The following is a 14,348-nucleotide window of genomic DNA, read 5'->3' on the forward strand; positions in this document are numbered from 1 at the left end:
CCCAGGGCCAACCCAAGAGGAAGCCTGAAATTCCTGTCGTTTTTGAGAATCCCAATGCAACTCGAGAAAAACGACGTGGTTCCAACGTCTTCACAGGATGAGGCCCTTGCCCGCTACAGCGTCTCCAGGGAAGTCCCATGTTCCGTCCTGAAGTGGGAAACGGTACTTGACTCCCTTGATGCGACCCCTAAAGTTCCCTGAAACGCCGGGTTCCCTCGAGTGGAACAACGAGGGTCCCGGCCCCACTTCATCTGAGCCCCATCTCCCCTCCTGATCGCGACAGGAGAATCGATTCCCCTACTTTGTGTGGAAGGTGTTCCCGGCCTTCCCGCCGCACCTCAGGATGATGCTGGTCTCACGAGGAAATTCGAGATGAGCCACGTGGGTGGTGCCACATGCCGAATGACCCCGATTTCCCGGTCCGCTCTTGAAATGAACCCGATGCCCGGACACCTCTTTGAAGGCAACCCTGTGGGGGAAGGCACCAAACGAAGGGGCACTGACACCCCCATGCATCTTCTGGAAACACCCGCAGGTTCCACACACAGCTTGTCAAGGGCCCTGAGACCCCCTGAACGACTCAAGAGGCAAGCAGAATTCCGTTACTCAGACAAGACGAGGCCTGACTCTCCTGTCCCAACTCTGCAGGGACCCTGCGGTCGGAGTCAGAAATGGAGAGGAAGCCTGAGGTTCCTGCCTCCAATCGAGATGAGGCCCTCTTTCATTTCGTCAAACCTAGTGGAGTCCCGAGAGGCCCCTCTAACTCCTCAGTATCCCTCACCTCTCAGAGGCACCTGGGAAGTTCCCTAAGGTCCCCTGTAGAGGTCGATGGAAACGAGTGTTTCCCGCCCCAACCCAAGAAAGACCTTGAAGGTCCTTCTTAAATGCCTCTTGAGGCCCTAGTCCCTCCCATGACTCGAGAGCAATGACGCGATCTGCCTGGCCACACGCATGGAGTCAGGCTTCTCTGGCGCCGCACGAGAGGCTCCCTGAACTCCCCATCATATCTTGTGAGAAACCCCACACTGGCGCCGCAGCTCGAGAAAACCCATGAGATGCCCCCGTCATCACGAGAGGAGGGCCATCTTTAACTGCATGGTATGCAGATGAAGCGTGAAACTTCTGTCCAAGCTACACAGGACGCTTGACTCCCTTTAGGCCACTCATTGGGCTCCAAGAGTTACGCGTCCCGACTCGAGAGGATAGTGGAGTCCTTTGCTTCCACTCGAGACGAGGTGTGACCCACCGGGTGAGACTGGAATGCGACCCCGATATCCCTGTCACCCCTGGAGAGGAACATTACGTCCTGGACCCAAGCCTAGATGAGGACTCTTTGCCCTGAAGTGACTCGAGAGCAACCCCCAGCTCTCTCTGACAAGTTGAATGGAAGATTGGACTTCCTGGGCCAACACAAGAGGAAGCCTGAATTCCCCGTTGTAACTCGAGAATCCCGCCTCAACTCGAGAAAAACCACGTGTTTCCCTCGTCATCGCAATATGAGGCCCTTGCCCGCTACAGCATCTCCAGAGAATTCCCACGTTCCATCTTGAAGTCCGAAACTGTACTTGGCACCCTTGATGCGACCTCAAAAGTGCCGTGACATACCGGTCTCACTCGAGGGGACCACCGAGGTTCCCGGCACCACTTCATCTGAGCCCCTTCTCCCCTTCTGATCACGAGCGGTGGGTCGATTCCCCTGCTTTGTCTGCAAGGGGTTCCCGACCTTCCCGGCGCAACTCAGGATGAGGCCGGTCTCCCGAGGAAATTCGAGACGTAGCCTCGTGGGTGGTACCACATGCTGAAAGACCCCAATTTTCCGGTACGCTCTTGAAAAGAACCCGATGCCCGGAAACCTCTTTGAAGGCAACCCTGTGGATGAAGGCACAACACGAAGGGGCACTAACACCCCCGTGCATCGTCCGGAAAAACCCGCAGGTTCCACACTCAGCTCAACAAGTGGCCTGTCACTCCGTGAACAACTCGAAAGGCAAGGGGAAATCCATTCCTCCACGGAAGACGAGGCGTGACTCTCTTGTCCATACTCTGCAGGTACCCTGCGACCCGAGTCAGATATGGAGAGGACCCCTGAGGTTCCTGCCTCCATTCGAGATGAGGCCCTCTTCGATTGCACCAAACCCAGTTGAGTAACGAAAGGCCCCTCCCAAATCCACAGTGTCCCTGACTTCTCAGAGGCACCCTTAGAAGTTGCCTGAGGTCACCGACACAAATCAAGGGAACCCAGGCTTCCCTGCCGCAACCCGAGAAAGACCTCAAGAGTCCTTCTTCAATGTGTCTTGAGGCCCGATTCGCCTACTATGACTCGAGAGCAATCACGCACTCCCCTTCACCACACGCACGGAGACCTGACGTCCCTAGCACCACACGAGAGGGTCTCTGAGCTCCCCGTTGTACCTCGTGAGAAAACTGATACTGGCGCCACAGCTGGAGAAAACCCACGAGATGCCCCCATCATCGCGAGATGAGGGCCTTTTTTCCTGCATGGCCAGGAAAACAATCCCGAGTCATCTCCAAACTCCATAGGAGGCTTCACTCCCTTTACGCCACGCAGTGGGCTCCAAGAGATACCCGTCGCGACTCGACAGGAGAGCGGAGTCCTTTTTTTCCCCTCAAGACGAGGTCTGACTCTCCGGGTGAGTCGAGAATGCAACCCTGAGATCCCTGTTGGCCCAGTAGTGGAACACTAGGTCCTGGACACAAGCGTAGATGAGGTCTATTTTGCCCTGCAGTGACTGGAGAGCAATCCCCAGTTCTAACTTGCAACTCGAATGGAATACTGGATTTTCCTGGCGCCATACAAGAGGCTCCCTGAGATCCCCGTGGTACTTCATGAGACACCCCACACTGGCGCCGCAGCTCGAGAAAACCTACGAGACGGCACCGTCATCTCGAGATGAGGGCCTTCTTTTCCTGCATGGCCTGGAGTCCAATCCCGAGTCCTCTCTCCAAACTCCACAGGAGGCTTGACTCCCTTTAGTACACACAGTGGGCTCCAAGAGATACCCATCGCGACTCGAGATGAGAGCGGAATTCTTTACTTACCCTCGAGGTGAGAACTGACTCCCCGGATGAGTCTGGAATGCAAACCCGCGATCCCTGTCGCCCCTGGAGAGCAACGTTAGATCCTGGACACAAGCCTAGATTAGGTCTCTTTTGCCCTGCAGTGACTCTAGCGCAATCCCCAGCTCCCCCTCGCAACCCGAATGGAAGATTGGATTTCAAGGCCAACAAGAGGAAGCCTAAATTCTCGGTCATAACTCGAGAATCCCGACGCAACTCGAGCAAAACCACGTGGTTCTCCCGTCATCGCAAGATGAGGCCCTTGCCCGCTACAGCGTTTCAAAAGATGTCCCAGGTTCCGTCTTGAAATGCGAAACGGTACTTGGCACCCTTGATGCGACCCCAAAAGTCCCCCAACACGCCGGTCTCACTCAAGGGGAACACCGAGGTTCCCGGCACCACTTCATTTAAGCCCCTTCTCCCCTCCTGATCGTGACCGGTGGGTCGATTCCCCTGCTTTGTCTGCAAGGGGGCCCGACCTTCCCTGCAGAACTCAGGATGAGGCCGGTCTCATGGGGAAATTCGATACGTAGCTTTGTGGGTGGTGCCACTTGCTGAAAGACTCCAATTTCCCGGTCCGCTCTTGATAAGAATCTGATGCTCGGACACCTCTTGGAAGGCAGCCTTGAGTATGAAGGTACAACACGAAGGGGCACTAACACACCTGTGCATCATCCGGAAAAACGGGCAGGTTACACACACAGCTCGACAAGTGGCCTGTCACCTCGAGAACAACTCGAGAGGCAAGAGGAGTCCCATCCTCCAGAAAAGACGAGGCCTGACTCTCCTGTACCAACATGCAGGGACCTTGTGATCTGAGTCAGAAATGGAGAGGAACACTGAGATTCCTGCTTCAACTCGAGATGAGTCCCTCTTACATTCCACCAAATGCAGAGGAGTCTCAAGAGGCCCCTCCAAACTGCACAGTATCCCTGACTTCTCAGAGGCACTCTGAGAAGCTCCCTGAGGTCGCAGGCACAAGTCAAGGGAACCCTGGGTTTTATGCAGTGATCCGAGAAAGACCTCGAGAGTCCTTCTTCAACCCGTCTTGAGGCCCGATTACCCTACCATGACTCGAGAGCAATGACGAGCTCCCCCTAGCCATCTCATGGGGACCTGACTTCCCTGGCGCCACACGAGAGGCTCCCTGAGCTCCCTCTCGTACCTCGTCAGAAACCCGGCACTAGCGCAGCAGTCTAGAAAACCCACGAGACGCCGCCATCATCGCGAGATGAGGGCCTTCTTTTCCTGCATGGCCTGGAGAGGAATCCCGAGTCCTCTATCCAAACAGCACAGGAGGCTTGACTCCCTTTAGGGCACACAGTGGGCTCCAAGAGATACCCATCGCGACTCAAAAGGACAGCGGAGTTCTTTGCTTCCCCTGGAGACGAGGCCTGATTCCCCGGGTGAGTCTGGTATGCAACCCCAAGATCCCTGTCGCCCCTAGGGACGAGCATTAAGTCCTGGACACAAGCCTAGATGAGGTCTATTTTGCCCTGCAGTGACTCGAGAGCAATCCCCAGCTCTCCCTTTAAACTCGAATGGAAGATAGGACTTCCCTGGCCCAACACATGAGGAAGACTGTATTCCCCGTCGAAACTCGAGAATCCCGCCACAACTCGAGAAACGCCACGTGGTTCCCCCGTCATCCCAAGATGAGGCCCTTGCCCCCTACAGCGTCTCAAGAGAAGTCCCACGTTCTGTCTTGAAGTGCGAAACGGTATTGGCACCCTTCATGCGCCCTCAAATGTTCCTCGACACACCAGTCTGACTCGAGGAGAACACCGAGGTTCCCAGCACCACTACATCTGGGCCCCTTCTCCCCTCCTGATCACGACAGGAGGGTCGATTCCCCTGTTTTGTCTTGAAGGGGTTCCCACCTTTCCCGGTGCATCTCAGGATGAGGCCGGTCTCACGAGGATATTCGAGACATAGCCACGTGGATGGTGACACATGCCGAAAGACCCCGATTTCCCGGTCCGCTCTTGATAAGATCCTGATGCCCGGACACCTCTTTGAAGATAACCCTTTTGATGAAGGCACAACACTTAGGGGCACTGACACCCCCGGGTATCGTCCGGAGAAACCCGCAGGTACCACACACAGCTCGAGAAGTGACCTGTCACCCCGTGAACAACTGGAGAGGCAAGCAGAGTTCCATTCCTCCACACAAGACGAGGCCTGACTCTCCTCTTCGAACTCTGCAGCGAAACTGTGATCCGAGTCAGATCTGGCCCAGGGGAAGTCAGGAGAGGAAACATGAGTTTCCTGCCTCCACTCGAGATGAGGCCCTCTTCCATTGCACCGAACCCAGTGGAGTCCCGAGAGACCCCTCCCAACTGCACAGTATCCCTGACTTCTCAGAGGCACCCTTAGACCTTCCTGAGATCACCGGCACAAGTCGAGGGAACCAAGGGTTTCCTGCCCCAACCCGTAAAAGACCTCGAGAGTCCTTCTTCAACGCGTCTTGAGGTGCGATTCCCCTACCATGACTCGAGAGCAATGACGCGCTCCCCCTAGCCACGCGCATAGAAACCTGACTTCCCTGGCGCCACAGGAGAGGCTCCCTGAGCTCCCCATTATACCTCGTGAGCAACACCACACTGGAGCCGCAGCTCGAGAATACCCACGAGACGCCCCAGTCCTCACGAGATGAGGGCCTTCTTTTGCTGTATGGCCTGGAGAGCAATCCTGAGTCCTCTCTCCAAACTCCACAGGAGGCTTGACTCATTTTAGGCCACACAGTGAGCTCCAAGATATACCCGTCGCGACTTGACAGGAGAGCGGTGTCCTTGGCTTCCCCTCGAGACGAGGCCTGACTCCCCGGGTGAGTCGAGAATGCAATGCTGAGATCGCTTTCGCCCCAGCAGAGGAACATTAGGTCCTGGACACAAGCCTAGATGAGGTCTATTTGGCCCTGCAGTGTCTCGAGAGCAATCCCCAGTTCTAACTCACAATTCGAATGAAAACTGGACTTCCCTGGGCCAGTTGAAGAGGAAGCCTGAATTCCCGGTTGTAACTCGAGAATCCCGCCCCAACTCAAGAAAAACCACGTGGTTCCCCCGTCATCGAAAGATGAGGCCCTTGCCCGCTACAGCGTCTCAAGAGAAGTCCCACGTTCCGTATTGAAGAGCGAAAAGTTACTTGGAACCCTTGATGCGACCCCAAAAGTTCCCCGACATACCAGTCTCACTTGAGGAGAACACCGAGGTTCCCGGCACCACTTCATCTGAGACTCTTCTCCCCTCTTGATCGCGACAGGAGGTTCGATTCCCCTGCTTTGTCTGGAAGGCGTTCCCGACCTTCCTGGTGCACATCAAGATGAGGCCAGTCTCACGACGAAATTCGAGACATAGCCTCGTGGGTGGTGCGGCATGCCAAAAGACCCCAATTCCCTGGTCCGCTCTTGATAAGAACCCGATGGCAGAACCCAACTCGAAGGCAATCCTGTAGAACAAGGCACAACACGAAGGGGCAGTGACACCCCAGTGCATCGTCCAGAAAAACCCGCAAGTTCCACATACAAATCGACAAGTGGCCTGTCACCCCATGAACAACGCGAGAGTCAAGCGGAGTTCCATTCCTCCACACAAGACGAGGCCTGACTCTCCTGTCCCAACTCTGCAGGGACTCTGCGATCCGAGTCAGATCCGGCGCATTCGAAGCCAGGAGAGGAACACTGTGGTTCCTGCCTCAACTTGTCATGAGGCCCTCTTCCATTGCACCAAACCCAGTGGAGTTCCGAGAGGCCCCTCCCAACTCCACAGTGACCCTGACTTCTCAGAGGCACGCTGAGAAGCTTCCTGAGGTCACTGGCACAAGTCGATGGAACCCAGGGTTTCCCGCCGCCCCCCGAGAAAGACCTCGAGAGTCCTTCTTCAACGCGTCTCGAGGCCCTAGTCCCCTACCGTGACTCGAGGGCCATGACGCGCTCCCCCTCGCCATGCGCATGGAGATCTGACTTCCCTGGCGCCGCACGGGAGGCTCCCTGAGATCCTCGTCGTGCCTCGGGAGAAAACCCCCACGGGCGCCGCAGCTCGAGTAAACCCCTGAGACGCCCCCGTCCTCGCGAGCTGAGGGCCTTCTGTTCCTGCATGGCCTGGAGAGCAATCCCGGGTCCTCTCTCCAAACGGAAGAGGAGGCTGGACTCCCTTGAGGCCGCTCAGGGGGCTCCAAGAGATCCGGGTCGCGACTCAAGAGGAGAGCGGAGTCCTTGGCTTCCCCTCGAGACGAGCCCTGACTCCCCGGGGTAACCTGGAATGCTACCCCGAGATCCCTGCCTTCCCTGGAGAGGAATATTAGGTCCCGGACACACGCCTAGATGAGGTGTCTTGGGCCCTGCAGTGACTCGAGCGCAACCCCCAGCTTTCCCTCGCAACTCGAGGGGAAGATTGGGCTTCGCAGGGCCAACCCAAGAGGAAGCCTGAGATCCCCGTCGTAACTCAAGAATCCGCCGCAACTCGAGAAAAACCACGTGGTTCCCACGTCTTCGCAAGATGACGCCCTTGCCCGCGACGGCGTATGAAGGGAAGTCCCCTGTTCCGCCCTGAAGGGCGAAACGGTCCCTGACAGCCTTCATGCGACCCCCAAAAGTTCCTCGACACGCCGGATTCCCTCGAGGGTAACACCGAGGGTTCTGGCCCCACTTCATCTGAGCCCCTTCTCCCCTCCTGATGGCGACAGGAGAGTCGATCCCCCTGCGTTGTCTGGAAGGCTCCCCGGCCTTCCCGGCATACCTCAGGATGTAGCCGGCCTCACTAGGAAATTTGAGACTAGCCCCGTGGGTGGTCCCACATGCCGAAAGACCCCGATTTCCCTGTCCGCTCTTGAAAAGAACCCGAGGCCCGGACACCTCTTCGAAGGCAACCCAGTGGGTGAAGGAACAACACGAAGGGGCACTGTCACCGTCGTGCATCATCCGGAAACACCCGCAGGTTCCACACACAGCTGAACAAGGGGCCTGAGACCCCCTGAACACCTCGACAGGCAAGCGGAGTTCCCTTCCTCAGACAAGACGATTCCTGACTCTCCTGTCCCAACTCTGCAGGGACCCTGCGGTCGGAGTCCGAAACGGAGAGGAAGCCTGAGGTTCCTGCCTTCCCTGGAAATGAGGTCCTCTTCCATTGCGCCAAACCCAGCGTAGTCCTGAGAGGCCCCTCCAACTCCACAGCATCCCTCATCTGTCAGAAGCACACTGGGAAGTTCCCTAAGGTCACCGGTAAACTTTTATTGCACAAGGTCCACATGAAAAGGCCCACGCAGCAGGACAGCCACAGATTCTGTCTGCCATTAAAGGGCAGTAAGGTGCCCTCCCCCCTTCTTTGCTGCCTCGGTGGCCACCAGGGTGCAATTCGCGTACCCTTCCCTTTCCCATCCTAGCAGGTGCTCCAGGGCCCGCTGGCCTACAAAGTGCCAGAAGCAGGGCTGGGCCAGCCGGCCAGAATTCAGGGTTCTGTCCCTTGGACTTCCAGCGGACACTAGGCTGCTTGGGAAAACCGCGCAGACTCTGAGGTTTTTCAGCAGAGGGGTGGAGTGGTAAAGGCCTTGACCCCAAAGACGAGGCCTTCCTGCGACCGCCAGGTTGGGGAGCTCTGAGACTGTGCCAACACAGGGCGGAATACATGGTTCCCTGCTCCACGCAGTCCCCGTTCCCTTACCTGTGTTCCGCACCCCTCCGCTGTGGCCGATGGATGCCGATCCTTGGGGATCCAGGAGTTCACGAAATGGGCATTCCCAGCCGCAATGGCGACCCCCAACAGCACATCTGGAAAGCCCTCCCCCACCCCCGCCAGGAGCCGACCCCCGCTGCGAACGGACCCCCACCCCGCCCCGCACCGCCAGGTTTTGCCCCGGCCCTGCTGGGCTCCCGGCGGGTTCCCAGCCACATTGGCGACCCCCGGGAGCACAACAGGGACCGACCCCCCACCCACAGCGAGCGGAATCTCAACCTGTGCAGCCCAGGTTTACCCCACCCTGGCTGCGCTCCCGGCGTGTTTCCAGCCGCAGTGGCCATCTCCGAGAGCACAACTGGGAAGCCCTCCCCTACCCCCGCCAGGAGCCGACACCCGCCCTGTGCCGCCCGGGTTCGCCCCGCCCCTGCCGCGCTCCAGGGGCGCTGCCCACCTTCACCAGCGGCTCTCGGTGAGCCCCGTCCCCACGCCCGGTTCCAGGAGAGGCTCTCGGACCTCGCTGCTGCTGCCAGGTCAAACATGAGCACAATACATACACCCCACAGAGACAATCCAAGCTGTCTATGATTTAGGGATAAAACGAGGACTACAGAAAGGAAAGATGACCTGACCTAGGAGGGCCATGATATTCTATAAAACCAGACAAAGTTGGTTACCAAGGAAACTTTTTTCCTTGGAACCCGGAAAGCTGGTTCTTTGCATATGCAATGACCAACAATTAGCTTGTTACCCAAGCCTGCCTTACTGCCACCCCCATCCCCCCACTCCCCAGAAGACTGGCTCAAAGAAATATTTTAAATCTCAGGCGGAAACCTGGAAGATGTCTTGTCTGTCTGTTTGGATTAAGGTATGTGTCAGTGTGAGCCTTGTGTTTTTTGATAATATTGCTCAAGTTCTGTGTTCTGATTTCAATGGTCTCAAGACAAGGCAGCCCTTCCAAATCAAACTGCTGGAAATACAAGAAAACATTGACCTAAATGAATGTCAGAGTCCCGTGAACTGGGAACTAGTCAATATTAAATATCTAGTATTTTTGGTTTTGCTCCTCCATTATAGACATGTCTAAGAGTCAACAACATTAAGCACAACATGTTCATAGTGCCTAGGTTTCTTTTGAGGTAAAAATTGCTCTATTGTTATATCTGTCACAAGCTTGTCAGCAAGAAACTACCTGGAAACGACAACAACAAAAGTAAAAAATGTAAATGTGATATGAGCTTTTAGATAAACTCTTTACAATAATTATACTCTAAAATATCTGCCTCTCATAGTCTTGATTGAAGGCAGAGGAGAAGGGGATGACAGAGGATACGATGGTTGTATGGCATCACTGACTCGATGGACATGAGTTTGAGCAAGCCCCTGGAGTTGGTGACGGACACGGAAGCCTAGCGTCCTTCAGGCCACGGGGTCCCAAAGAGTCAGACACGACTGAGCAACTGAACTGAACTGAACTAACAAACGTTTCTCCAGGTGTTTTGGTTACCCGAGTTTCTATCCTTGTGACGACAGTGTATTGAATAGCTAGGTCATTTCCAAATAAATGAAAGTTCTGAAACATTCACGACTTGAAAGGACCTCCCTTTTACACAGAAACAAAAGAGATTTTTGACTCTCCATGAATAGTGTCTGGCACCATCCTGACATGTTAAATGTAAGAAAGCAATTGTTTTGTTTTGTTTTGTTCTGTTCTTGGGGGTGGGGGGAGGGGGGCGGGCTATAGGCAATGCCAATATAAAAGTCAGTTCTTGGTTGCTGAAGGGAAATGTATGACTTGTTATATCAAGAAAGTATGTGGAATGCAATGGCACTTGAGGAAGGAAAACGAAGTAGTTCTGTCTTACAGGTGGCAGTTTCAGGATGGGAGAAGCAAAGGAATGGGTACAGAATGGGATAAGGAGGTTGTAGGGAAAGTGGACCCCCAGAAAAGAGTTCTGTGCCTAGCACAAGTTTTCTTGAGATGTCGAACTGCCTTTGCTAATGGAGTTTAAGTTTCTTTACCTCTTAAGTGATCTCTTCTAGGTTGACCTAGAACAGAAATCTTTGGTTAGCTTTGGCTAAGTGGAGAAGTAGTGTTTCACGGTGACATATGTGATCCTTCCTGACTGTTTGCAGCCCTTTTGATATCGATGCCTTGCTTCTGCTGCTGCTGCCGCCGCCGCTGCTGCTAAGTCGTTTCAGTCGTGTCCGACTCTGTGCGACCCCATAGACGGCAGCCCACCAGGCCCCGCAGTCCCTGGGGTTCTCTAGGCAAGAACACTGGAGTGGGTTGCCATTTCCTCCTCCCATGCATGAAAGTGAAAAGTGAACGTGAAGTCGCTCAGTGGTGTCCGACTCTTAACCACCCCATGGACTGCAGCCTACCAGGCTCCTCCATCCATGGGATTTTCCACGCAAGAGTACTGGAGTGGGGTGCCATTGCCTTCTCCCATATCTATGCACAAGCCTGCCTAAATAATTGACTTCTAGCTAGCTTTGGGATGCCAATGACCATCCACCCTTACCAGGCAACAGAGAAGAGAAAAACACTTACCACAGGAGGTCCTGGTAAGGAACAAGGAACTAACAAGCTCCCGCCAACCAGGATTCTGCAGAGGTCAACAAGAGGTCAGTAAGAGATGGAAGACTGCAGTCCAGAGGTCCTAGCAACTTCCATCTTGCAGCAGAGACCCAGCATAGTCAAAACGAATTCAATGTTGCAAAAAATAAGTAAACAAATAAAGGACAGAAGTCCTTTGAACACATGACTGAGATTAGGGGTGAGGCAGTACATGTACGGTGCCCGGAAAATCTTAAAGTATGAGAAAGGAAAGAATTTAAAGACAACTATCAAGCTGTCCGAACTGATAAAAACGAAAGATTACACAGTTTTTTCTGTATATATTAGCAGATAATAATCTGAAAAGGAATTTAAAAAAATTCCCTTTCAATAATGTCAACATGAATACAACACTTTGCCATGGATGTAACGAGGATGACAAGACTGGCACACTGGAAATTATACACCCTGGCTGAAAACTATCCTGAATACATGGACAGATATTCCATAACAATGGAAAGACTTAAGATGGCAATACCATGGAATGCATCTTCAATCTGAAATGAAGATTTGATATGATTTGATCGCTCAGAGCTTTTGTGTCATCAATTGTTATTAAAGTATAAATGAGATAGAGAAAGCTGCTGACTTAGACTTGAGGCGGGGTGTACGCCCTGCTGGTCTCTAGCCAGATATTCTACAGGCACTAGCAGTCAGCTAAGGAAAGAAAGGCACTGTCTCAGGGAATGGCACCAGGCCCCTCCCCCACGACATGCCTTGAGGTCACATTGGCAGCAGGTGAGTCATCCTGGGCCAAAAACTGATTGACATGAATCTTGAAGAAAGGCAGTATTCCAGGCAAATATATCATTTCCTTAACATAGATTAGGAGAACAAGGTACGAGGAAAACATACTGTTTTGTTCAAGTCGCTTCTGAGCCTATTGGGGGAACCGACCTGAAGCCAGAGTCCAGCAGATATACATAGGATATTTACATCGCTTAAGACAAACATTTCCTCAGGAACAAATGCATTGCTTAGCTCAAGGTTTGTCTGCGAAATTCTTACACATCAGTAGATGGCTCCGAGCTGGGTTTCTACACACAAGAACATGAATGCAAAGACAAGCCTGCACAGCCCATCTGACCCCTCCCCCACAGCTAGCAGCATTTCCAAGTGACCTCCTAAGGCCTTCCCCAAAATACAGGGGCACCTCTGGGTTTCCTGTTTCAAGCTCTTCGAACACTTTTCTTAAAAAAAATAAATCCTGCACACTTCTTGATAGAATGCCACAGTGCAAGGAAAACAGGCCTTCAATACTTAAACCTCCCTGTGCCAAACACTTGGGGCTTGGTTTTGTTTTGTTTTGTTTTTTAATTACACCACCACATAATTTAAACTTTTTACAATTTCTAATTATTCAGTACCAAAACACCAAACTTTTATTGCACAAGGTCCCCATGAAAAGGCCCACGCATCAGGACAGCCACAGATTCTGCCATGAAAGGGCAGCAAGGTGCCCTCCCCACTTCTTTGCTGCCTGGGCGGCCACCAGGGTTTGAAATCCATGCACCCTACTAACTTTCTAGGGTGCAATTCGCGGACCCTTCCCTTTCTCATCCTAGCAGGTGCTCCAGGGCCCGCTGGCCTACAAAGTGCCAGAAGCAGGGCTGGGCCAGCCGGCCAGAGTTCAGGGTTCTGTCCCTTGGACTTCCAGGGGACACTAGGCTGCTTGGGAAAACCGTGCAGACTGAGATTTTTCAGCAAAGGGGTGGATCGGTAAAGGCCTTGACACCAAGGGCGAGGCCTTTCTGCAACCGCCAGGTTGGGGAGCTCCGAGAATGTGCCAACAGAGGGCGGAATACGTGGTTCCCTGCTCCAAGCAGTCCCAGTTCTCTGACCTGTGGCCCGCAGCCCTCCGCTGCACCCACTAGATGTGGATCCTTGGGGACACATTAGCATAGGAAATGGGCGTTCCTAGCCGCGGTGGCGACCCCGGAGAGCACAACTGGGACCGAACCCCCACCCACAGCCATCTAAATCTCGACCCGCGCAGCCCAGGTTTACCCCGCCCCTGCCGCAATCCCAGCGCGTTTCCAGCTGCAGTGGGGACCCCCGAGAGCACAACTGTTACCACCCCCCACCCCCTCCCGACTGGAACCCCGACCCGCGCCGACTGGGATCGCCCCGCCCCTGGCGCGCTCCCGGCGCATTGCCCACTTCCACCAGGGGCTCCCGGTGAGCCCTGTCCCCACGCCCGGTTCCAGGAGAGGCTCTCGGACCTCGCTACTGCCGCCAGGTCAAACACGAGGACAATACATCCACCCCACAGAGACAATCCAAGCTGTCTACGATTTAGGGTTCAAACGAGGACTACAGAAAGGAAAGATGTCCTGACCTAGGAGGGCCATGAGAGTCTATAGATCCAAACAAAATTGGGTACCAAGGAAGCTTTTTTCCTTGGAACCCGGAAAGCTGGTTCTTTGCATATGCAATGACCAACAATTAGCTTGTTACCCAAGCCTGCCTCGCTGCCACCCCCACTCCCCCCCCCCCCACTTCCCAGGAAAACGGCTCAAAGAAATATTTTAAATCTCAGGCGGAAAACTGGAAGATGTCTTGTCTGTCTGTCTGGATTAAGGTATATGTCAGTGTGAGCCTTGTGTTTTTTGATAATATTGCTCAAGTTCTGAGTTCTGATTTCAATGGTCTCAAGACAAGGCAGCCCTTCCAAATCAAACTGCTGGAAATACAAGAAAACATTGACCTAAATGAATGTCAGAGTCCCGTGAACTGGGAACTAGTCAATATTAAGTATCTAGTATTTTTGGTTTTGCTCCTCCACTATAGACATGTCTAAGAGTCAACAACATTAAGCACAACATGTACATAGTGCCTAGGTTTCTTTTGAGGTAAAAATTGCTCTATTGTTATATGTGTCACAAGCTTGTCAGCAAGAAAGTACCTGGAAACAGCAACAACCAATGTAAAATATGTAAATGTGATATGAGCTTTTAGATAAACTCTTAACAATAATTATA

Source organism: Bubalus kerabau, unplaced genomic scaffold (genome assembly GCF_029407905.1).
Source record: "Bubalus kerabau isolate K-KA32 ecotype Philippines breed swamp buffalo unplaced genomic scaffold, PCC_UOA_SB_1v2 scaffold_26, whole genome shotgun sequence".
In the NCBI taxonomy this organism is placed as follows: domain Eukaryota; kingdom Metazoa; phylum Chordata; class Mammalia; order Artiodactyla; family Bovidae; genus Bubalus; species Bubalus kerabau.